Below are 24,725 nucleotides of genomic sequence, written 5' to 3' on the forward strand. Positions count from 1 at the left end.
ACATGCTGACTTCAAACCTTCTCCACTCTTTTCAACTTCTCTCCTTCAGTCTCACCCCCCTGCTGCCCCCAGCTGGTGGATCTCACCTTCTACTTCACAAGAGAACTGAATCCCCAATCGCCCTCATCTCTCCTTCTCTTCCTTTTGCTTTTTAGGGGCGGTTCCTCTTCCTGTCTCAGCCCAGCCACTGCACCCATGCTTTGGACTCTGCTGCTCTGCCTCAAGCAAGTTGCCCTTAGACGATCCCTTCATTCTTCTGTGATCAGGATCTTCCCCATCAACATCAAACATATTCAATTCTCTCATCTTATCAAACTTCTTGACGGACTTAGCTACAACCACCCACATTTCCTCCTCTTTTACTTACTCCTCAACCCACCCTGTCTGACTTCTACTACCATATTTCCATTGATCAGTTCTTGCTAAGGGGATCAGTTCACTTATTCACCTTTAACATTCTTAATTAACTACTTTCTCCTTTGATAAACTTTCTTTTCCTTGACTCCATGAGGCCACACTCTCTTGCTATCTTCCAAAATCTCTAGTCATTATTATTTTTTTGTGGTAAAACATACATAAAACTTGTGTTTTTAACCATTTTTAAATATACAATTCCGTGTCATTAACAACATTCACCATGTTGTGCAACCATCACCACTATCTCTTTCCAAAACTTTATCACCCTGAACAGAAACTCTGTTCCCATTAATACATAGCTTCCCATCTCTCCCTTCCCCAAACCCTGCTAGCTCCTATGAACTCGCCTATTTTAGATACCTCATGTAGGGGCGCCTGGGTGGCTCAGTCGGTTAAGCGGCCAACTTCGGCTCAGGTCATGATCTCGCGGTCCGTGAGTTTGAGCCCCGCGTTGGGCTCTGTGCTGACAGCTCAGATCCTGGAGCCTGTTTCAGATTCTGTGTCTCCCTCTCTCTGACCCTCTCCTGTTCATGCTCTGTCTCTCCCTGTCTCAAAAATAAATAAAACGTTAAAAAAAAAAATAGATACCTCATGTAAGTGGAATCATATAATTTGTCCTTTTGTGTTTGGCTTATTTCACCTATAATGTTTCCAAGGCTCATCCATTTTTAGCACGTAAGAACTTCCTTTCTTTTTATGACTGAATAACATTCCACTGTATAGGTATACTACATCTGTTGATATACCTTTTGGCTTTTGTGAATAATGCTACAATGAACATTGGCATACAAGTATCTGTTTGAGTCCTTGTTTTCAATTAATTTGGGCATATACCTAAGAGTGAAATTGCTGGGTCATATGGTAATTATATGTTTAGCTTTTTGAGGAAACCCCATACTGTATTCCACAGTGGCTATGCCATTTTCTGATCCCACCAGCAATATATGAGGGGTCCAATTTCTCCACATCCTCACCAACACATTATTTTACATTCTATAAATTATGGTCATTATATTAGTTTGCTCAGTCTGCCATAACAGAATGCCACATATAGGTGCCTTAAACAACATACATTTCTTTTCTCACAGTTCTCAAGGCTAGAGGTCCAAGATCAAGATGCCAGTAGGGTTGGTTTCTGATTAGGTCTCTCTTCCTGGCTTGCAGACAGCAACTTCTCACTGTGTCCTCACATGACTTTTTTTCTGTGCATATGCAAGTAGAGAGAAGGTGTCCCTTTCTCTTCTTATAAGGACATCACTGCTATTGGATTAGGGCCCCACTCTTAGTACTTCATTTAACTTGAATTACCTCCTTACAGGCCCCATCTCCAAATACTGTAACATTGGGGGTTAGGGCTCCAACATACAATTTGGGTGGGGAAACACAAATCAGTCCCTAACAGTCCCTAATCATCTTAATAGGTGTGAGGTAATATTTCATTGCGGTTTTCTCTAGACATTTTTTTTTTATCTCCTTTGATGATTCAACTTCTTTGATGAATCTCGTTTTAATGTTGTAGGTGTCAAGACTTGTCAAGACTTGTCCAGAAGCCCTCTCCTCTTCTCATCCCATACTCTCTCTCTAGGCCGTTTTGTTTTCCCTTATGATTTCAGTTACATGCCAATGAGTCCTAATTTTAAAATGGAGGGGCGCCTGTGTGGCTCAGTGGGTTGAGCATCTGACTCAATTTTGGCTCAAGTCATGATACCAGGGTCTTGGGATCGAGCCCCTACATTCATTTCTACACTGAGCATGGAGCCTGCTTGAGATTCTCTCTCTCTCTCTCTCTCTCTCTCTCTCTCTCTGCCCCTCCCCACCACTGGTGTGGTCTCTCTAAAATTAAAAAGAAGAAGAAGAAGAAGAAGAAGAAGAAGAAGAAGAAGAAGAAGAAGGAGGAGGAGGAGGAGGAGGAGGAGGAGGAGGAGGAGGAGGAGGAGGAGGAGGAGGAGGAGGAGGAGGAGGAGGAAGAGGAGAAATCTCTTCTGAATTCCAGACTTCTATTGTCAACTCTATTCAATATTGGGATGCTTTATGTGTTGTCTATGTGTAAATAAACTTTTGTAGTGCTTACTATGTGCCAGGCACCATTTTAAGTGCTTTAGGTTCAGCTCATTTTCTCCTCATGACAACCGTATGAGAAAGGTCATATTATTCCTAGTTACAGGTGAGGGGGCTGTGGCTAACAGATTTACATTAATCTGAGTGTGCTCCCGTAGCTGGTAAGGAGCACAGCCTAGCTTCAAACCCAGGCAGATGGCTTCATAGTCCATGCTTAACTACCTTGTGATGCTGTTTCTCAAACAGCCCCTTAAACTCAGCTTGTCCAGGGTCAAAGTTCTGATTTTCCTTCCTGTATTAGTTTCCTAGAGCTACTATCACAAAGTACCACCAACTGGGTGGCTTAAAAAAACAGAGATTTGTTGTCTCCCAGTTTTGCAGGTTACATGTCTGAGGTCTAGGTGTTGGCAGGGCTGGCTCCTGCTGAGGGCAATGAGGAATATTCTGTGTCATGCCTCTCTCCTGGCCTCTGGTAGCACAGGTATGACTTGAACTATAGATGGTGTTCTCCCTGTGTCTCACATGGTCTTCTCTCTATGCTTGTCTCTTTCCAAAATCCACCCCCCCCCTTTCAAAAGGTTATTTATTTTGAGAGAGAGAGAGAAAGAGAGAGAGAGAGAGAGAGAGAGAGAGCGAGCAGGGGAGGAACAGGAAGAGAGGGAGACAGAGAGAATCCCAAGCAGGCTCTGTGCTCTGTGTAGAGCCTGAAACGGGGCTTGATCTCAAGACAATGAGATTGTGACCTGAGCCAAAATCAAGAGTTGGACGCTTAACTGACTGAGCCACCTAGGCGCTCCCCAAATTCTCCTTTTAGTAAGGACAGCAGTCATTTTGGATTAGGACCCACACTAATGTTAACTTGGTTACCTCTGTAAAGACCCTGTTTCCAAATAAGGTCACATGCTGAGATACTGGCAGTTAAGATTCTAACATACCTTTTCTGAGAGGACACAGTTCAACCGATAACAATCCCCAAACCTGGCCTACCATGTTTTCCTAGCTCAGTGAACACCTTAATCATTTGTTCAAGTTAGAAACCTAGGAGTCATCCTGGCCCTTCACTCTCCTTCCCCCACTGCCCCACCATGTCCAATGCACTGCCAAGTTCCGTTATGGCTCCTAAGTCACTCTTCATATCTTCACTGCCCTCCATCTCCATTGCCACCATGATAGGTCGTGCTCTCATTCTCTCACCTGGACTTCCACAATAGCCTAGAAGTGGTTTCTACCCACCCTCCAATTCAATCTCTATGTTGTAGCCAGAGTGATCTTCCAAACCAGTTCTGGCATCTGACTGTATCCACCCATCCTCATTCCCTTCCTGAATTAAAATGCTTTGTTGGCTTCCCACTTGCTGTTAGGATATAAACCAAAATCCTTAACCTGGCCCATGAAGCCTCCCATGATCTGCCCTGGCTGCCCTCCCTCGCTCCACGCAGGCCACAATTCCCCTTCCTGTGCTTCTCTTTGCTTCTGGAGGAGCCTGGCTCCCTCCCACCACTGGCACTTCACCCTTCCATCTTCTGTGTTTAAATGCTCTCTCCAGCCATTTCTCTCCTCTTTCTAATCTCCTTGATCTCTCAGCTCCTGTCCTTTTCTCTGGGAAACCTTCCCTGGCTCTCAAAGTTGGTTCAATTTCCTTTATTATATTCTCTTATTGACCTGTGTTCCTTTTCTTCACCGCTTTTCCTTCTGTTTGAATTAGGCTCATTCTCAGTGGCCTTCACCAAACTGTCAGCTCCATGAAGAAAAGACCTGTTCTGTTCACTACTGTAGGCACTGCGCCTGTCGTGGACTACACACATTCAGTACGTATTTGCTGAGCAAATGAATAGATAGAGAGCTGCTTATTCTTCATTTGCCCTTACCCAATCCATTCCCTACTTCTCTGTACAGGGAGGCTGACCCTTGCAGATTGCAGACCTGATTCCGTTTGGCCGTCTGGCTTCTGAGTTGGAGCAGAGCATGGCTCCAATAGATCACAATGGCAGAAGAAGAGAGATGTTTCCCAGCTGCTTCCTTCCATGGTTGTAGCTCCTAAGGGGCAGGCAGCTCCGGAATATTTTGGCCCTAGACATGGTTGTAGTTTCCCACTGCTACTAGTTTCTGGATGTCTCCCTATTGCTTAAAAGAATTCTTTACCTTGCCCACAACTCTGTGAGTAGATCTCCCGTGACCTGGCTAATAACACAGAAAGACCAGTTAAAAGACTACTGTCCAGGCAGTGAGGGCCCGTACCAGATACTCAGAAGAGAAATATGGAGAGAGATATATGATAAATGAATCCTATACAGTTTAGTAGCTGATTCCATGTATGAACTGCATGCTCTCCGGGGCCAGGAATTGTATTTCATTCATTCTTTAACCCCAATGCCTAGCTCTTAGTACTCAATAAATAGTGGTGGAATGATTGTTTGGAAGGGTCAACAAAAGTTTAAGCCTGTGTGATTTCCCTTAAAGAAAGGGGAAATCAAGTCAACTTACAAGCAGTAAAGTAACAGTAAGAATGACACAGAAAGATACTGTAGAAATAGAATCATTTTTAGGGTCAGATGGATCTAAAGCCCAATTTTCCCACCCAACCTCGGGCAAATGACTTGACATCTCTTTTTGAGGTCAGTTTCCTACTTTGTAAAATGGGAGTAAAACTCTCCAACTCATAGAGCTGCTATGAGGAATACTTGAGATTATATATTCAGAGCATACACCCACCCTGAGTGAGACCCTCACCAAGCTAGACATCTTGAGGTGTGACACACAGACCCAAAGACATCAGGGACATTCAGAGGGTTTCTCTTGAAGTATATTTCAGGTCACCATGAAACAAACCATTAGTTGTGGCTGTTATGCTCCTTCCTGGAATACCACTGCAGATTTTAAAATCTTCCTCAACCTGCCCGCTGTGGAATCCTAGAAAGTTACAGCTTGTGCCATTGTTCCTCAGTAGCTTGCATTTTAGCTCTTAGAACTCTGGGCTCTTCAGAGTGGGGCTGACGCTATGAGCCTTCCTCCTTTTATTGTGCTTTTACCTTAGGCACTTGTGTTAACACCAGTGGGAATACATTAACTCTGTAGCAGAGATGGAATTCAGACTCAAACCTTCCTTTCACCTTTGGTGCCCTTTATATCTTTTTCTCCTCTATTCGTCTCTGAATTCCCTTGGTCAAACCAATGCTATGGGTCTCAAAGATATAATTTCCCAACTGGACAGCTGCCTTCATATTTTAGTCTGTTAAGAGGTCTCAAAATGGTTGTTTCTATTATTCTGTACTGAATTTGCTGAAAGAACCATAAATGCTTCCCCAGGAGACAATGCAGTTATGGGGATTGGGCGAACAAGAAGTTCCCTTTCAGAATATTTGTAATTCAGATAATGACCTCTGTTGACCTGCTGCCCAGGATTAACCTTCCCTTCTAAGTCATAACAGTTGACTTTCTTATCATTCTAGTTGTCACTCCTTTCTCCTTTAAGACATCTCTGTAAGACCTGTCTTTCAAAGCACCTCTATCTGTCAAGTTTTATTTCAGCATTCCAAGCCTCAGGTGTCCAAGAACACTGGTTCATCATGCAAGCTACTCTGGTTGAATATCCATAGCTTCACACACGTGCTATTTCTATAAGTTTACCAAAGCAAGTTAGTGACTTCATGCAGATAAAGTATGCTTTAAGGTGCAGATATTATGTATCTGAAATATGTATTAACATGTGGAAATAGTAAGATTGAAATACCCCTTAAAATTCACAAAATCCAATATAGAGGCAAAAAAAAAAAAAAAAAAAAACCCAACAAAAAAATGTTGGAATGAGTTTTCATTTGAAGCATACAATTCATTCTTTCCTGTAACCTCCTTTTCTGGATTTCTTAGTTTATAGTTTCTTAGGTTTATATGCAAATACTCTTGCTTAAAAAAAAAAAAAAAGAAAATACTCTTGCTACCTCATGGAAATATTTGCATTCTAACCAAATAATTTCAGAACTTTTCAAAGGCTGAAGATCTGTTGCCTCCATTATTTTTGAGGTTCCTAGTATAGTACATTTTTTTAAATGAGGTTTGAAAATTACTGTGTTTTGAATGTTTACATTTTTAATAATCAATGCCTTTAATACAAAAAAAATTACAATACAAAACAGTTGTGCTAGTCAGAAGAAAATTTAAAGATTTAATTTTTAGAAGCTACTTTTAAAAGTTTGTTTAAATTTAAAAAAAATAAAAGTTTGTTTGTTTGTTTGTTTATTTATTTATTTATTTATTTATTTATTTATTTTTGAGAGAGAGAGAGAGAGAGCAAGCGCATGAGGGGCTAAGAGAGTAGAGAGAGAGAATCCCAAGCAGGGTCCAGGCCAATTCAGGGCTTGATCTCATGAACCATGAGATCATGACCTGAGCTGAAATCAAGAATCAGATGCTTAACTGACTGAGACACGCAGGCACCCCAAGATTTACTTTTTAAAATCTATAGTACACTAAAGGTGATATAGTTTAGTCAGGGATCTCAATTTTAAATTTGGATGAGGCTGTCTTATTTCAATCCCATCAGCATATTTTTGTGTAATCTCTTTTGGAGGTAATGTCAAAGGCCTAAATGCAAGCCCCTTTATAAATGTAAGGACTGGGCCAGATAGCTTTCCAGCTCTGTGCCCGCTTCTTCTCCTCTTCCCTTCCCTCACCATAAACTGAGAATATTTAATCAATAATGGGGAAAGTACATTATTATTTAGTAATACATAGCGAATTAAAGATGATGATCATCAGGTCTTATCCATTACCAGTTGTGTAAAGAAAAACCTTGAATAATCCTAGCTTGGGAAGTGTAACAAAGGGCAAATTCTAAGACCAGTTCCTCCCCCAGAGGCTGAAGCCTAGGCTTTTCTTTCTTTTTCTTTCTTTCTTTCTTTCTTTCTTTCTTTCTTTCTTTCTTTCTTTCTTTCTTTCTTTCTTTCTTTTATTGAGAGAGAGGGGGAGCAAGTGAGTGAGGGAGGTGGGGTGGGGGAGGTGGGTAGAGAGAGAGAATCCCACAAGGGGCAGAGAGAGAGGGAGAGAGAAGTGGGGCTCACCCGAAGCAGGGCGCGTGTTCACCCGATGCGGGCCTTGAACTCACAAACTGTGAGATCAGGACTTGAGCCAAAGTCAGATGCTTAACTGGGTGAGCCACCCAGGTACCCAAAGCTTAGGGTTTTCTTAGCTAACTTTTATAGTATTGGTTTGATAAATCTTGTTTAGATCACAAGCTCCTTACGAGGAACTCTATTTATCCTGAGCTGTTAATAAAAACAGTAATTAATGTTATTGGGTAGTTCCCATTTAAAAACTGTTCAAGATTTTTTTTAAAGTTTATTTTTATTTATTTTGGGAGAGAGAAAGAGAGGAGTCACACGTGCAAGAGAGCTGGAGGGAGGCAGAGAGAGAATCCCAAGCAGGCTCTGCACTGTCAGCCCAGAGCCTGACTCAGGGCTCCATCTCATGAACTGGGAGATCATGACCTGAGCCGAGATCAAGAGTTGGCCACTTAACTGACTGAACCACCCAGGCACCACTCAACTGTTTAAGATTTAAACAACTGTCCATTTATGATATGGGCTACACTAACACTTACACATACATATTATAAATGTGGAAATATTCTGAACTCTGTGCTTGTGAACACAGACGCCATCACTGTTAGCCAACATATAATACATACATACAAGGACACATAAGTAAATACTGTTCACTCAAATGACTGCCTTTGATTTGGAAACACTCTGTCTCAATTTTAATAGCATAGGAAAGACACTCAACCATCTCTGTGTAATTTGTAGCTGAAATGACCCTTTCCTGTAGATGAGTTGGCTGTTTCATGGTATAGTTGGAAAACTATAGAAACCAGGTATAGTTGGACTTAGACCCTTAGCCATCTTGTCCAGGGAACTACTGGTCAATGGGGCATGGGAGAGAGAGGGTGGGTGGTGCAGGAGAGACCCTCAAAGCAGCAGCAGAGAAAGTTCTAGGGACCAGAGTCATCCTAAGAGGCTAAGAAATCTCACTGTAACCTCATCTGCTCCAGGCCAGCTGGGGCAGAAAGTGGATAAATGAAGGTCAAGCAGCCTGGGTCTGAAGTTGAGCTTCTCCTTTTTGTAAAGGAGAAAGAGCCAAGTGGAGATGTAATTTCAGCAGAGATCACACAAGAGGGCAGAGAACCGAGTGTTTAGAGAATAAAAGGAATTGATATGTATTATTTCTCTATTACACACCCAGAAAAATCATTTTGAGTGTCAACTTCCCCTTAAACATATTTAAAAGCTTATTAAACAAGTAATAACTATTTATTAATGTTATTTTAAAACATTTTATGCATTTTTAAAGTAATTTTTCTTCTTAACAAAGAATGCTTCTCCCCACAAAACACACTGTATTGAGTTAATATGACTGCAAATTCCCCAGCACATAGAATAGACCAGAAAGGCGAAGTGGTCTTATGCATTGCTTTTCTGAAAAAGAAAACAGAATTGTCCTGTTTTTGTTTTTAATGTTTATTTCTTTTTGAGAGAGAGAAAGAGAGAGAGGGGGAGAGAAAGAGCAGGGGAGGGGCAGTGAGAGAGGGAGACACAGAATCCAAAGCAGGCTCTAAGCTCTGAGTTGTTAGCAGAGAGCCAAATGAGGGCTCGAACTCACGGACTGTGAGATCATGAACTGAACTGAAGCTGGGACACTTAACTGACTGAGCCACCAGGCGCCCCTGGAATTGTCTTTTTAAGAAATACAATTGGGGGGGGGGCCTGGGTGGCTCAGTCAGTTAAGAGTCCAGCTTCGGTTCAGGTCACGATCTCAGGGTTTATGGGTTCGAGTCCCATATCAGGCTCTATCTATGCTGACAGCTCAGAGCCTACTTGGGATTCTCTCTTTCTCCTTTCTCTGCCCCTCCCCCACTCACACTTTCTCTTTCAAAATAAATAAATAAACTTAAAAAAAAAGGAAATACAATTGGTAAGTTGAAAACAATGAAAAGGAAAATATATCCATTAGAAAAAAGAGACCCTAATGATTGAACTTCTTGTTCTCCTTTAATAAATGCTAGTTTCTCTAGGTGGGTGTTACCACCTAGAATGACAGTAATCCTGAATAATGCAAACACAGGTATAATTATTTGGAACATCAACTGTTTTAACTAACATGGCTGCAAAGTTGTTTTGTGTTGTTTGTTGTCTGCTTTTGTAACTGGAGATCTAGATTATAATTTTCAAGGGCTCTATGGATAAATGCTCCAATGTAAAGTGAGGGACTTTAATTGGAACACACTTTAAGATCTTTTCTTATTCTAAAACTAGGATTCTACTTTCATAAAATTTAGAAAGTTTTGTAGCAATATTTGTAGGTAATTTTCCCCCAGAATTTCTTTCATTTCTCTTTGACAACAAAAAAATGAAAAGGAATATGTTCTTGAGGGAATCTGCGACTGTTTGCTCAGACAAAATCAGCCATCATTCAAGGTTACACAGTGATTGTATGGTAGAGAACAGATTGGCAATTATTTGGTTTTAAATTCTGAACTTGAAATTAAAATGAGAAAAAGTTCCATTAAGTGTCTTAAAAACCCCCACTGGTGTGAGTCTGTCTACAGTTGCAAATGAGGGTCTTTAGCTGTGCCAAGTGGGCTCTCCAGGGAGCAGGTGCTGAGATGGGGAAGGGGTGGAAAAGGCTTCTGGAGGAGTAAAAGGTGAAGACAAAGGGGAGGCAAGCCAGCTTGGGCAGGGGGAGCCCTCCAACCCAGGCCAACTTGACAAAGGCTTTGCCAAAATCAGAGATGCTCAAAGCACAGCTTACATGGTAAAGAGCCCTTTATCTGGCGAAAAGATCCAGCTCTTGTACAGGGCTTGCCTCAGGCATTGCTGGGGACTTCCCTGGGAAGAGCAGAACCCCTCCATACCCCCCTCCAAAAACAAAAACCAAAAAACACCAAAAGAACAAAAAAACAAACCTACAGCAGATCCTGAAGGAGGTATAAGCTGGAGGCTATCAGTCAACCTATGCGGCTCCCAGCTGGTGCGGAGGCAGGGGTAGAGAGGGATACCAGTGCCCTGTGCTGCGTGAGCCTCCCCTCACTCTCAAACCCCTCAAATCTCACCCATTTCCCTGACCGGCATCTTCTCCCTTACCCTAGAAGTCTAGTTTCTTCTCACTTTTTAAAAAATTTTTGTTTAATGTTTATTCGAGGGACAAAGAGCTTGTGGGAGAAGGGCAGAGAGAGAGACACACACAGAATCTAAAGCAGGCTGCAGGCTCCCGAGCTGTCAGCACATAGCCCCACGCAGGGCTCAAACCCACAAACCATGAGATCACGACCTGACCCGAAGTTGGACGCGCAACCGACTTAGCTACCCAGGCGACACTCATCTCACTTTTTTTTTCCACAGAGCAGTTAGTACGATAAAAATAATTCTTCTTTCCTAGTGAGAGGAGTCAACTTTTATATTCAAAGAGGCTTACCTACTACCTGGTCTTTCCCCTGGCTATAAATATGAAATATAAAGCTGCTCCCTTAATATGAGAAAGTGGTTGTGGCAAATTCTTGCTCTAAATAGGACTTTCTCCTTTATTTTTTTTTAAATGTTTATTTTTGAGAGAGAGGCAGGGGAGGGGCATGGAGGGAGGGAGACAGAGAATCCGAAACAGGCTCCAGGCTCTGAGCTGTCAGCACACAGCCCCATGTGGGGCTCAAACTCACAAACCGCGAGATCATGACCTGAGCCAAAGTCAGATGCTCAACTGACTGAGCCACGCAAGCACCCCAGGATTTTGTCCTTCTTCTATTATTATTATTTTTACCAGTTATTTATTCTTGAGAGACAGAAAGAGACAGAGCACAAGGGGGGTGGGAGGGGCAGAGCAAGAGGGAGACAGAGAATCTGAAGCAAGGCTCCAGGCTCTGAGCTGTCAGCACAGAGCCCGATGCAGGGCTTGAACCCACAAACCACGAGATCATGACATGAGCTGAAGTTGGATACTTAACTGACTGAGCCACCAAGGTGCCCCTCTCCTTCTTATTATAAACACAAACAACTAAGGATGGCAAAAACAGAGAGTGACATTTGGGAGCAAAAGCTGACAGGTTTACTGCCCTGGATACACTCCCGCCCTTCTGACTTCTTGCCTTCTCAGCTTTGGGGTTTAATGGTTTACCTACACCAGAGACTGATTTCGGGTAGGAGTGGTAGAAGCTGAAGAATCATTTTCTTAAATATTCACAACTAAATCCCTAAAACAGCATTTTGAGGAATCTGACTACATCCCTTGCCTCTACTTGCCATTTGATAAATGTTGATTGTGCTATTTAATTAATTCTGTAGAGAACAGGAATTTTACTCCATAAATTCAAAAGTACAAGAAATAGCATATTCTTGATTTTTTAAAAACCAAATGGGCACCCCTGTGTCTTTCCTGTATTGAAATTTGGGAGTTTTATTGATATGTATCATTTTGAGGGATTCTTTTATAGGATAGATTCTTAAACATGGGATTTTTAGGACAGAAGGTCAATAATATTTCAAATCTGAACATGCAGTTCCATATACTGCCCCACACCCAGAAGTATGAAAGTTCCTGATTATCTACACCCTCACCAGCCTGGAAGTTATCAATCTTTTCAACTTTTGCCAAGCAGATGGGCAAAAATTCAATTTTGTTATTATTTTAATTTGCATTTCCCTGGCTACTGGTAATAGTGAGCAACTTTTTTAAAAGTCTATTTATTTATTGAGAGAGAGAGAGAGAGAGAGAGAGAGAGAGAGAGAGAGAATCCTAGGCAAGTTCTGCACTGCCAGCACAGAGCCTGATGTGGGGTTTAAACCATGAGCCGTGAGATCATGACCTGAGCCAAAATCAAGAATCAGAGGCCCAACCGAATGAGCCCCCAGGGATCCCCCAGGATGGAGCAGCTTGTAACGTCTCTACGGCACCTGCACTTCCTTTGGTCCACTGGCTCATTTGTCTTCTTACTGATTTATAAAAGCCTTATGTAAGTAAGGGCTCTTTACTCTCTTTTGTGTAGTATGCGACAAATATTTTCTTTTACCACTTGTCTCTTGACTGTCTATGGGCTAGCAAAGACAGAGCCTCCTGCCCCTCAGCTCAGAGTCCAAAGGGGGCATCAGATGAAAGATGGATAATAATAAGACCACTTGATAAAGTTATATACAGATAATATATCACAATAAATGCCACAGGGAGCACTTCTAATATCTTCAGCAGGCAAAACTTGTTTTCATGTTAAAAAAATGCTTTTTAATGTGTAATGAACACAAGGTAACTCCATTGATGGCCACTGGCATACTTTTGTCATGAAGTCAGGCATAAAGATCACTACTTTAAGATTTTGCAAGAACTTGACCACTTTTAACCTCATTCAACTTCTACCACTTCTCACATGTCCTCTCTCAATCTACCGCCCCCAAATTCCATTCTTCCTCCAAGTGTTTCTATCCAGTCTTCTATTTTCAAAGTAATGGTATTTGTTAGTTTGTGATAGAGATTTTGGATAGATCTCCAGTGAGTCTTAGACTCTGAATATGCACATCAAAGAAACTGGAGAAGCCTTAGTGTCTTCAAATACTTGACTTTGCAAAGAGAAGTTTCAGACTTTAGTATTTTTAAATTGGAGAATCTATTTTCTTGTTTAGTATTCACTTGTTTACCAAATATTAGATAGCATACCTTCTATATGCTTAGGCACTGTTTTAAATAGTGTGGATGTAACATTATATCCACATGTTCATGGAATTTACATCTTAGTAGGGTGAGAGAGAGACATTAAATGATAAAAATAGGGGCACCTGGGTGGCTCAGTTGGTTAAATGTCTGACTCTTGATCTCAGCTCAGGTCATGGTTTCACGGTTCGTGGGATTGAGCCCTGTGTTGGGCTCTGCGCTGACAGCATAGAGCCTGCTTGGGATTTTGTCTCTCCTTCTCTCTGTCCCTCCCTCACTCTCTTTCAAAATCAATAAATAAACTTAAAAAATGGTAACATAGGGGCGCCTGGGTGGCTCAGTCGGTTAAGCATCCGACTTCGGCTCAGGTCACGATCTCGCGGTCCGTGAGTTCGAGCCCCGCGTCGGGCTCTGTGCTGACTGCTCAGAGCCTGGAGCCTGTTTCCGATTCTGTGTCTCCCTCTCTCTCTGACCCTCCTTCATTCATGCTCTGTCTCAAAAATAAATAAACGTTAAAAAAAATTCAAAAAAAAAATGGTAACATAAGTTTATGTCAATGGTGATACATACTATAAAGAAGAATAAGACAAGATAAGAAGAGTGGTATGAGTTGAACTGTGTCCCCCCAAAAGATGCTGAACTCCCAGTACCTGTGAATGTGACCTTATTTGCAAATCGGATATTTGCAGATGATCAAGTCATGATAAGGCCATTAGTGTGGGCCCTAATCCAATAACAAGCGTCCTTATGAAAGGGGAAATTTGACACAGAGAGACATGTACAAAGGGGGAACACGGCATGAAGATGAAGGCACAGATCTGGATTATGCTTCTGCAAGCCAAGGAACATCAAAGATTGCCAGCAAACTACCAGAAGCTAGGAGTGGGACATGGAATAGGTTCTCCCTCATGGTCTTCAGAAGAAACTGACTCTGGGGTACCTGGGTGGCTCAGTCAGGTAAGTGACTGACTTTAGCACAGGTCATGATCTTGCAGTCCATGAGTTTGAGCCCCATGTCAGGCTCTGTGATGACAGCTCAGAGCCTGGAGCCTGCTTCAGATTTTGTGTCTCCCTCTCTCTCTGCCCCTCCCTGGTTCATGCTCTGTCTCTCTCTCTCTCTCTAAAAAATAAATAAACATTTTTTTAAAAATTAAAAAAAAAAAGAACAAACTGACTCTATCAACACTTTAAACTCAGACTTCTAGCTTCCAGAACTGTGACACAATAAATTTCTATTGTATAAGACTTTTAGATTGTATTTTGTTATGACTGCCCTAGGAAACTAATACCAACAGGGATATTCAGATTTTAGATGGGGTGATGAGGGAAGTTTCCATATGAAAAGAGAACAGAATACAGTCAAGAAGGTAACTGGGAGAAGCATAGACCAGACAGAGGGAAGAACAGGTGCAAATACTCTCTGGTGGGAGCACATGAGTGGCAAGTGTAAGGATCACCAAGGTCAGGTTTCCTGATGCATTGTGAGCAAAGGGAAGGAAAGGGGGAGGTTAGAGATAAGGTCAGACCACATGGGGACCAACTGGCCATGTGTGGACAGTCGTCTTCTTCCCTGGGAAAGAAGAGAAGCCATTAGAGGGCTGTGGGCAGAAAAATGCCACCATCGTTGTCAAAAGCAGCACATTCAGTTTTCTGTTAAGGAGAAAACAAATTCCAAGTTCCTGATTTATGGTTTCGCTTATGCATCTGTTTTAGCCAGGACTCCTGGGGTTGCAAGTGACACAGAATCAACTCAAACTCTCCTAAGCAATGGAGGGAAGTTATTAGCTCATATAACCAAAAAGCTCATGAGTAATTTAGGCAGAGCTGTGGATAAAACCTGTATCATCAATAATCTGTCTCCTTTTCTACTTCTTTCAATTCTCCTTTCCTCTGTGTTGACTTTATTTGCAGGTAGGCTTTTATTATTATGTGGCAAAAGAACCGCTAGAGGCTCTAGACTTTCATGCTTCTTAGTATTAGAAATCTCAGGAGAGATTCTTTCTCTCCTACCATTCAAACAACCCTTCAAAGAGTGCCGTTGGCTTCCTTGGGTCATGAGCCTTGTCCTACAATAATCAGTGGTGGTTTCTAGAGATAGTTCTCTGACTAGCCTAAATCACATGTCCACTTCTGTGGCAAGGAAGCAGACACACAGATTGTACTATCTAGGTAGATGAGGAACATTTACCAAAAGAAAGAGTTATGTCAGGGCCACAAAACTGTACAGCTTCAGAACTCTTATTCCTCTTCGAGTCTATGAATGGGACTCACTGCAGCGTACAATCCCTGAGAGAGCATACGTGGTGGTCCCTGGTTCTCTAACCTAAGGAATGGGGAAAGGAAGCTGTACATGCAAAAATAACAGGCATCCCCTGTTAGATGTAGAAGGCAGAAGTCATGAGCATCCATTGATGTAGTCCATACGGGTCAACATTCCAGGAAGAGAGCAGGATGGAGAGGAGAAAGAACAGATCTCACTGGAAAGGTCAAAAGATATTTTGCCAGAAGTCTCTACAGGATTTCTACCAACCTCCAGGTATTTAGCTGGTATTGTGCTACCTAGATTGATCCCGTTCTTCTTGACCATATTTCATAATTCATAGATGCTGGATATGTATTAAAATATGCCAAAGTGCCTATCTGCTGATTCATGGGATACCCTGACAACTAGACAAGTTGTGTCAATTCCTGCTTTTCTAGTTTCAGAGTTATTTGCTGCTTTATTCCCCCTCCCCAGTCAACTCCTAAAAATGTACAGTCCAATTATACATACTTGGAACAACTCCCTAATTAAGTAATGAGATCCTTAAAGAAAGGCACTTTTGTCATACTGCGATCACCTCTATTACTCATCTTGGTTTTTAAAAATCTTCTAGAAATTTTGAAATACGAAAAACACCATGGAGAAAAAGATAATGTCTTTCCATATATCCACCACCCTGATTTAGAAAATGTTAATATTTTGGGGCGTCTGGGTGGCTCAGTCGGCTGGGTGTCCGACTTCGGCTCAGGTCATGATCTTGCGGTCGGTGGGTTCGAGCCCTGCGTTGGGCTCTGTGCTGGTGGCTCGGAGCCTGGAGCCTGCTTCACATTCTGTGTTTCCCTCTCTCTCTGCTCCTCTCCCTCTCACACTCTGTCTCTCTCTGTCTCTCAAAAATGAATAAATGTCAAAAAAAATTTAAATAATTTAATATTGTGACATTTGTTAAATAAAATATCACAGGTAGAGTGTAAGCCTTCTTGTCACTTCTCATTACCTCCTACTCATTCATTCATTAATGCCATCATTCATTACTTTCATTTTAAAAAGATTTATTGAGGGTGCCTGGGTGGCCCAGATGGTTGAGCATCTGACTCCAGCTCATAGGTCAGGTCATAGTCTCATGGTTTGTGAGTTCAAGTCCCACATCAGGCTTGCTGCTGTCAGCATGGAGCCTGCTTTGGATCCTCTGTCCACCACCCCCCCCCCCCCCCGCACCTCTTCCACTCTCACTCTCTCTCTCAAAAATAAACATTTTAAAAAATAAAAAATAAAATAAAAAGATTTATTGAACAACTATATACTATGTTATAACACCATGGGATAAAAAACAAATAAGATTGAGACCTACTTCCTTTCCTCAAGGTTCTCCCAATCTAGTAATGATATCCCCCAAATGGTTGATAGTCTATTTTTAGTAGGTGGGTGTGAACATATAAAAGGGGGATGGACTAAAGAAATGACAGCTTCTGCATTGAAAAATTGACAATATAAGACCATAGTGGAAACCAAAGAGTGAGACGGATAAAATTCCAATTGCATTAACATAGTGACCACTTTGCCTCTTGTTTCTGATAGAATTGTATGGTAAATGCCCTTTTAGCAAATGAAAAACCTGCCACCAAATAGTTATTTGACACTGGTCAATTTTTATTACAGTTTTTGGTGCCTAGTCCATACTGAGCATAGAGACAGTATTAAAAGCTCAAAAAAAAATCAATAGATAACTTTCAGGCCTAAAATTGTATAATTTTATACATTTCAAAAATTGTAATTGAGGAGAAAGAACTAAATACACTACACTGAAAAGCATAATACAAATTCTTCCTATTCATAATTGACAATAAGTTCTCTAAAATCAGGTAACTGTAAGGCTTGCCTATTAAATGAGTAGTGGAAACTTTTCACAAGGGAAACTACTCTTTCAAGCTTGAATTTCTTCATATGCTGCCATTCTGCTGGGTCTGGTTTGCCTGGGTCTGCAATCGGGAAGACTGCAAGCCTATGTAGTGTCTTGGTGCAAATTAGGAAGTACCCCTTCTGGGCTCAGACAGCCCTGCCAGCTAGTGCCTCTGTGTGAAAAACTAGGCTCCCTTTCCGCAGAGACAGCCCCAAAGCAGCCCACACCAGCCCCACTCACCACCTTGGCCCAGCATGTTTGTGCACTGCACACTTTGTACAACCAGGTGCCTTGTTTCCAGTGCCAAAAGACATGGCTTTCAGCACACTACACCGAACACCTCCCAAGGCCGGGCACTTGGCCAGGCACTGGAAATAAAAGGCGGAGTAAGACAGAGTCTACCTTTGGTGTCTGGGAAGAGGGCCAAATAAACAGATCACCACAATAAGACCTAGTACAGTGATCAAGGAGAAACATAAACAGGATCACAAATGAAGGAACCACTCATTCTTCTTGGATGGGGCTGTGGTCAAGGAAAACTCAGAAAGGAAGAGGCTTCTGCATTGGGGTTCATAGAATGAGTAGACGTTCATGAGGTGGGAAAAGAGCATTAGGACACTGATGACAAGGATAAGATTGAGAGTCTCTTCCTGCACCCCTGCTTTCTCAGGAAAGCACAGGGCTGCAGCTTTATCACTTTGACCTAGATTTTGGGTCCCACCATTTTTGTTGGGTTTGTCTATGTCTCTTTTTGTCACTGAAGTGATCCAGACAAGCCTAGCAGTGAGGCTTGTATAAACAGTGTAAAAAACAGTGTTCATTTGCCAGGACTGTCCCTCCACATAGTTCTCTTGGGAGTCTGCAGAGGCAGGAGGTGGCTGGTCAAAGGCCAGGGATTTGGGAACATGGCCAAATGGCCTCCTTGAAGATATAGCACACGAGGACATTCCAGGAAGAGGGAGCAGTATAATACCACAGTATTTTGTTTGCCAGATGGAAATATCCTAGTGACAAACATATTTAATTTGGCTGCAGGTGTGACCCATGATTATGCAATAGAATTGTGGATCAGCTAGAATATAATTTTTCAAAGACCTAGACTGCTTATTTCCCTAGAAGGATCAGTTACTTTTGCCCAGAAAAGCTGTTCTAAGCCCACAGACTACATTTCTAACTCTAATGAACCTTTCCCCCTGTTGGCCTGTGCTACTGGTTGCTAGAAGAATCAGGAGGAAGCATGTGTAGAGCATAGCTCCACAGAAGCCACTGTGACTCTCAGAAAAACAACTAGGTGTGTGTCCTTCTGGCAGGAAGTTAGAGAGCGCTTCTCTGGGTCATTAAGGGAGAGTGGTCATATGCAGTCATCAGACTGATTGTATAGGGTGGGGGCATCAGAGGCCATCACCTTTATTTCTTCCCCTATGGTAGGGACTCTGATGTTGCTGTGATGTACTAAAACGACAGTGTCCCCTGAACCTGTTTGTGGAGTTCAAGGAGGACTAGAAGCTTCACTGAGCGCTGTTCTGCACAATAAGGATATCAACAACAAACCTGCTGACTGTGTTTTTACTGATTAGTTCCAAACTAGCTATTCCAGGCCACACACTCATAAACTAGGTTCTCCTTTGATGACCCCTGTGTTGAAATAAAAGGAGGTGGTAAGTTTTGCAGCACCAGCCCTCAGGAACTGCCTGAGAGCCCTCATTGCAACAATCTGATAACAGCAGAGAGCACTGAGAAATACCTCCCCGCCCATGTTTTCGATCCTCCAGTGCTCCAAACATTCTTTCTGAGGCTCTCACTGACTAGGGAATGGAAAACCTTAGCCCATACTAGTACCTAGGTAAGAGTCATCAATGAGAACAAGAGACAAACTCAAAAACACTTTGTAAACAAAAGAACATTCCTACAAAGTAGGCAGGCACATTAAAATATGGCATGTTAAAAAAAAAATAATAACCAGACCAAGGATATGTTGGCCTGTATTTAAGGACCCTGCAAAAGGGGATAAAAGTCAATGAATATCACTGAGAAAGTATCATAAAGACTTCACATTCTTCAGCTTAGGAATGTGAAAAAGATAACCCCATTCCAACAGTTGCATATGCCAAAACTACAGGAACCATCATTTATTTCTCTTCTCTCCACTACTTTTCCCCATCAGTCTGTCAGCAAGTCAATCTCCAAATTATATATTGATCTGCCCACTTCTTTTTATGTCGTCTACCATCATCTCAGTCCAAGCCACAAATAATCTCTTGCCCAGACAACCTCAATATCCCACCTACTGGTTTTTCTATACTCACTTTGGCTCCCCTCCACCTCTGATTTCAGTACAGGAACGTCTTTCTGAGCATAAACTAATGGAAGAAATTAAGAAAGTAAGAATTATATATATTTGACAACAAAGAAAGCTTAGAATCTTGAATGTTAAAAAACATCACCACACAAAGCCCTTAGCAGAAGTGAGAGGGTTGGGGCAGAGAAAAAATTTACTTTTTACTATTTTATCACTTATTACTATACTTACTATATTATTTCTGTATTATTTAATTCATTCAGTGAGTACGTATTTTAAAACTTCTTTTTTTTAATGTTTATTCATTTTGAGAGAGAGAGAGAGAGACAGTGCAAGCAGGGAAGGGGCAGGGAGAGAGGGAGACAGAATCTGAAGTAGGCTCCAGGCTCTGAGCTGTCAGTACAGAGTCCAACGCAGGGCTCAAACCCATAAATGGCGAGATCATGACCTGAGCAGAAGCTGGATGCTCAACCGACTGAGCCACCCAGACGCCCCTCAGTGAGTATGTGTTTTAAAATTAAAAAAAAAATTGACACAAAAAAACATATTATAAACAACAAAAAATAAACAAAGTGTTAAAGTAGTTGACACAAATATAAGACTTAATAGATTTGAGAGCCTTGGGGCGCCTGGGTGGCGCAGTCGGTTGGGCGTCTGACTTCAGCCAGGTCACGATCTCGCGGTCCGGGAGTTCGAGCCCCGCGTCGGGCTCTGGGCTGATGGCTCAGAGCCTGGAGCCTGTTTCCGATTCTGTGTCTCCCTCTCTCTCTGCCCCTCCCCCGTTCATGCTCTGTCTCTCTCTGTCCCAAAAATAAATAAACGTTGAAAAAAAAAAGTTTAAAAAAAAATAGATTTGAGAGCCTTAATATATAAAAGCTCATACAAATCAAAAAGAAAAACATTAAGACCATCAGCATTAAAATGGGTAAGGAAAAAAAATTATACTTTGAAATAAACTACTAGGTTTTTAACAAAAAAAAACCCAATAAGGATGTTGACAATAAATCACTAGAAATCAAATACAAATACGTAGTAAACAAAAAATGTCCTATTTCACTGATGATTAAATAAATGAAAAATAAAAGTGAGATATCACTTTTGACATGTTAACATAGGAAGACTGTTAAAAAATTTAATAAATCTGGGGCACCTGGGTGGCTCAGTTGGTTGAACGTCCAACTTCAACTCAGATCACGATCTCATGGTTCATGAGTTCAAGTTCTGCATCTGGCTCAAGTGCTGTCAGTGCAGACCCCACTTGGGATCCTCTGTCCCCACTCTCCCCTGTGCCCCTCCCCTGTCTCTCTCTCTCAAAAATAAATAAAAATAAATAAATAAAATAAAATAAAGTTCACAGCTCTGTCTTAAAGTTCTTAAAAAGAATTAATAAATCTATCACTTTCATCCACATTTTGTGGGAAGACATAATTTCTTTGGTAAGAATTGTGACAATGTCAGACGTCTCAAAAGTTCACAGCCTTTGACTAGTGATTTTACTTCTAGGAATTTATCACAAGGTAATAATCACAGATATGGACAGAGATTCAACTACAGTGGTTCATCTAAGAATTATTTATAAAATCAAAAATTGGGGAAAACATAAGGATCAAATAACAAGAGTACAGTTAGGTCAATGGTGTTATCAGTAAGATAAGTAATAACATTGTCATCAAAAATGTTTATGAAGGCTCAATATAATAAAAATACCTATTTTTGTAAGTTAGATATAAATTTAACATAATTAAAAAAATAACTTTAGAATTTTTTTAATAGAAAAACTGATCCTAAAGTTCAAATGGAAAAATAAATAAGAATGGCCAGGAAAATACTGGCAAGGGAAAAAAAGCAATGAGAAAGAACCAGTATTACCAGATATATATGAAAACATATTTTAAACTTGCAATAGGTAAGAGAGTACAGTGCTAGAATACTAATAGACAAATGGAACAGTATACACAGAAAACACATACATTAGTTCATTCCATGAAAGAGGAAGCATCTCAAGTCAAAGGGGGAAAGGGTGGACTGATGAATAAATGATGAACTAGATAGAAAGAAAAAAGTTGGATCCATGCTTTGCAACATTTATTTCCTCCAAAACAAACAAACAAAAATCCAAGAAAGAAAAAAACTAAAAGTTAAAAGTATAGAAGTACTAGAAGAAAACAAACAATAATTTAAAAAAATTTAATGGGAAGGTCTTTATAATGATGATTCAAAATCCAGAAGCATTGAAAGTAAATATTGATAAAGTCTGACTAAATAAAAATATATTACAAAATTTCTACATGGGAAGATTTTACAAGAAAAGTCAAAGCCACAACAAACTGGGAAAAAAAGTTGTGATCTATGTCCCAGACATAGGACTAATCTCCCTCATGTACACAGAGCTCCTACAAAGCAATACAGAAGGTCTGTAACCTATAGAAAAGTGAGCAAAGCTTATGAAAAGACAGTCTACAGGAAATGATATAAGAATAATTCTAAAACTATGAAAAAATGCCCGTCTTCCCTCTGAATAATAGAAATGTAAATTAAAATTATACTGAAATAGTACTTTTTAACTTATCCAATTGGCAAAAATGTCAAAACTTTTGAGAGAACTGGGTTCTCTCACATCTAGTAGGAGTGCAAAATGCCATAAACCTTATCAAGGGAACTTAGCAGCATCTATCAAAACACAATTTTGACACAGAAATTGTACTTCTGGGAATTTATTTATGCATTAGCATACAAAAGTAATGTACAAAGCTAATAATTTCAGTGCCAGTTGTCACAGGGAATGAATAGAAAAAAAACAAGTGTCTCCCACTAGAAGACCGGTTAAATTAGCCAGTATGTACCTATAAAAAATTGGTGAAACTCACTATGACCTTCTATGGAAATACCTATAAGAGAAATTATGCTAATGTCATAATGTGAACAATATACTATCTTCTATATGAAAAGGTGGGGAGAGAGTAGAATCTATGTTCATATTTGTATATATGTATGTAAATAAAGGAAATGACACTGTATTAGTATTCATGGCCATATAATGAATTATCCTAAACCTTAATGGGCTAAAACAACTGATATTTAATACCTCAGGGTTTCTGAGGGCCAAGGATCAGGAAGCCGCTTTGCCGGGTAGCTCTGGGGAGCTGTGGCACAGGGTCTCTCACGCAGTTGCAGTGAAGTTGTCAGGGTTGCAGTTCATCCGAAAGGGCTGGAACATCCACTTTTAATTTTCTTTTTTTAATGTTTAATTTTTGAGAGAGAGAGAGAGACAGCGCGCATGAGTGGGGGAGGGGCAGAGAGAGAGACACACACACACAGAATCTGAAGCCGGTTACAGGCTCCAGGCTCCACACTGTCAGCACAGAACATGTCACTGGGCTTGAACTCACAAACTCCGAGATCATGCCCTGAGCCAAAGTCGGACACTTAACCTACTGAGCCACCCAGGTGCCCCAAAACTAAACAGATGCTTCAATACAGAGAACAAACTGGTGGTTGCCAGAGGAGAGGTTGGTGGGGGTAATGGGTGAAATATGTAAAGGGGATTAAGAGGTACAAACTTCTGTATAAAATAAATGAATATAGAGATGAAAAGTACAGCACAGGAAATATAATCAGTAATATTGTAATAACGTTGTATGGTGACAGATGACAACTATACTTACCGTGCTGGGCACTGAGTAATGTACAGAGTTGTTGAATCACTATATTGTAGAACTGAACTAATATAACACTGTATGTTAACTGTGCTTAAAAAAAAACCAAAAACAAAACCCAACCAGCTCAGCTTCAAGGGGGTGGGGAATAGACCATCTCTGATGAGAGTAGCTGCAAAAAATCTGTGGCCATATTTAACACAGGAATATATTACTTACTCCAAAAGAATAAAAATGCTTATAAGTAAATCTTAATGATATGGGAAAATTCATGTTATACTGTGATAAGCAGAGAGCAAAACTGTATACAACTTATGATTTATATCTCTACCACCATTGTCTCCTGGCTTCCCTGCTGCTTCCCTGACTACTCTATTTTTAGTATTTTTTCCTGTCTCCACTAGAGATAATGGCTCAACTCAAAATGCTTAAATAGTAAGGAATATGGGTTCTTTCACATAACAGAAAGTTAGGAGGAAGGCAGCTCCAATGGCCGAAAATGCATCTACTGCTAATGTCAGCAGGGCTGCAGGGCCAGGTCAGCATTTCAGCTAGATGCTCCACGCTAGTTTCCCTCATGGCTGCATGATGGCTGCTTCAGTCACGAGCATCACATTCAAAACTGACAACATCCAGAGGAAGAAGAGGTATGTGTCTTCCTTGTGTCTCTCTGACCCCTCATCTCTTCATTTTGAAAAATTTTAAATGTACAGAAAAGTTGGGAGTGGTACAATGGCGACCCATATACACTCTACCTAGATTCAACAACTGATGACATTTGCCACATGGCACAATTGCTTAACCTCCCACCTTCACTCTTTTTCCTGTATCATTTGACAGTAAGTTGCAGACATCATGACACTGCACACCTACATGATTCAGCCTGTATTTCCTAAGAATACATATGTCTCCTAAAGATCCACAACAACAGCATACTTAAGACAAATTAACAGTAACTCCCTAATATCACTTAATATACAGTCTATGTTCAAATTTCCTCATTAGTCCCTAAAATGTATTTTATAGCTTATCTTTTTCAAACCAGAATCCAATCAAGTTGCATACACTGCATTTGGTTTTATATTTCTTTGGTCTTTTTTTTTTTTTAAGTTTATTTATTTTTGAGAGAGAAGAGAGAGAGACAGAGTGCAAGCAGGTGAGGGGCAGAGAGAGGGGGAGACACAGAATCTGAAGCAGGCTCCAGGCTCTGAGCTGTCAGCACAGAGTTCGATGCGGGGCTCGAACCCACGAACAGTGAGATCATGGCCTGAGCTGAAGTCGGACACTTAACTGACTGAGCTGCCCAGGTGCTGTGATATTTCTTTGGTCTTTTTAAATTTAGAACATTCCCCCAATTCATTTCTCATGACATTGTGTTTTTCTTTTGAATTATTCTGATATATTTCCTCATGATGCCATTTATCTTGTTCCTCTTTATATTTCTTGTGAACT

General features: G+C 40.9%; 1 long non-coding RNA gene across 1 annotated transcript in view; it reads right to left on the reverse strand.

Annotated features, from left to right (window-relative positions):
* Window positions 1-24,725, reverse strand: part of LOC105261377 — a 116,076-nt gene that overhangs the window by 25,519 nt on the left and 65,832 nt on the right. Inside the window, exons 3-4 of the long non-coding RNA XR_006592725.1 lie at window positions 22,703-22,848; window positions 19,625-19,678 (exon numbers count right to left, since the gene is read on the reverse strand). This is a non-coding gene — a long non-coding RNA (uncharacterized LOC105261377). The remainder of the gene's footprint in view (window positions 1-19,624; window positions 19,679-22,702; window positions 22,849-24,725) is intronic.

This window comes from Felis catus, chromosome F2 (assembly GCF_018350175.1).
Source record: "Felis catus isolate Fca126 chromosome F2, F.catus_Fca126_mat1.0, whole genome shotgun sequence".
NCBI classification, from domain to species: Eukaryota; Metazoa; Chordata; class Mammalia; order Carnivora; family Felidae; genus Felis; species Felis catus.